A 1,894-nucleotide genomic window follows, 5' to 3' on the forward strand; every position below is an offset into this window, starting at 1 on the left:
GGTGTCTTTGGTGGCTGGGTGGGTAGTTGAGTGGTTTGGTTCGGGTAGTTGGGCATTGGCATGGTGGGAAGTCTGAGTAGATGGGTGGTTATTGAGCTGGTTGGGCGTGGATGGGTGGGTGGTTGATAGGAGTGGATTGGTCTTGGGTAGTTGAGTGGTTGGTTGGCGTTGGGCTGTGGTTGAGTAGTTGAGCTGGTTGCGATTGAGTGGGTTGGTGTTGTTTTGGGTGGCTTGGGTGTTTGGTGCGTTGAGTGGTTGGGTGGGGTTGGTGATAGGTGGATGGTATATTTGGGTGGATGGTTGGATGGTCTGATCGAGATGATTTGGGTCTCTTTGTATAAGTGGTTAGGTGTTGCGTTTGTAAGTGGGATTGGTTGTGGTGGTTAGAGTGGTTTGGTTGATGGTTGGTTGAGAGATGGATGTGATGAGTGTTGGATGGTTGTTGGGCTTGGATGGTTGGTCGGTCGTTGGATAGTGGTTTTTGTAGACGGTTGTTTTGGGTGGGTTGATGGATTGGGTGGTTGAGTCAGATGGTTGGGATGGGTTGGATGGTTGGTTGGGTGTTTGGTGAGTAGTTGAGTGGTTGGTTGGGTGGTTGATTTGAGTGGTTGGTGATTGTTATCGAGTGGTCTGGGAGGTTGGTGATGGGTGTTGGCGTTGTGTTGAGTTTGGATGTCCTGGGTGGGTGTTCTGGATGAGGTGTGGTTGGAGTTGCTATATGAATCGGAGTGGTTGTATGAGTGTTGGATGTTCTTTCGGGTGGTTGGATAGGTTAGGAGTGGCGACGAAGATATAGTTGGGTGATTGGGATTTGGAGGAGGATGGTTGCTGGTTGGATCAGATGTGTTGGTTGGTATGGGTGCTGATTTGAGTAAGTTGGGTGAGTTGCAGTGAGTGGTTGGGTCTGAGTTGGTTGAGTAGTTGGGTCGTTAGTTGGGCGTTGGGCTGTCTGGAATCAGGTGGTAGACATTCAGGGCACGTCTTGGGTGGTATCTGCGGCTAATGGTTGGCTCTGGGCACATCAGCGATCCTCTCGGGTTGGTTGGTTGGATGGGAGGGTCGTGTTGAGGGTGAGTTGGGTGAGTGAGCCTACACTTGGCGATCGCGTGATGACCTGAGTGCGCATCTCCGCCCGCGTAGTTAGAGGTTGGCATGGGTTGAGAGTGTTTGGGCTTTGCCGGTAGGGTGTTGAGTAGGTGCGGTTTGGTTTTGAATATTTGGTTAGTTGGAGTGGTTGCGTTTGGTGTGAAATGCGGTTGGTATGGATGTGGTTGGTAGGGCGGTCTGTGGTCGGTGGCTCTCCGGCTTGATGGTTGTTTGCATCAGTGGCGGAGTCGAACATAGATGGCGGTGGGAGTATTTCGGTGGGCTGTTTTTCACACACGACCCTCACTGGGGCGCCCCAAGGAGCAGCTGACAACGACCCCAATAGAGCGGTGACCCCACTAGAAGGGGTGATCCCCAAAGTAGAGGGGGTGACTGCACGCAAATCCAGAGGAGTCGAGGCCCCAATTACAGGGCGCCATCTGGGGCTTGAATTGTACCCCACTCAGCAGGGCTGGATCAGCTCCTATATAATGCGACACGTGTTCGGGTGTGCATAAGCATTGGGGGTGATGCGGCACCCATAGAGAAGACAAATCTCGGCGCTACCTGCGCAACCGTGAGAGCTATGGGTAGCCATATGGAACATTCTTATAGGGTTGACGATTCCCAATTAAGTATTGGTGCATCATCCTCACAAGGCTGACAATGGTACGCATCTCTCATAGGGATGCCATCCTATATCGGCGTAACACGCAAGCTCCATACACGTAACTATCTGGGATATACATGCGCCGACTCCAGACTGAACTAATAAGCAGTTTAATGCTGTAAGCAGCTGGGCCGAATA

Source organism: Coturnix japonica, unplaced genomic scaffold, assembly GCF_001577835.2.
Source record: "Coturnix japonica isolate 7356 unplaced genomic scaffold, Coturnix japonica 2.1 chrUnrandom692, whole genome shotgun sequence".
Taxonomy (NCBI): Eukaryota; Metazoa; Chordata; class Aves; order Galliformes; family Phasianidae; genus Coturnix; species Coturnix japonica.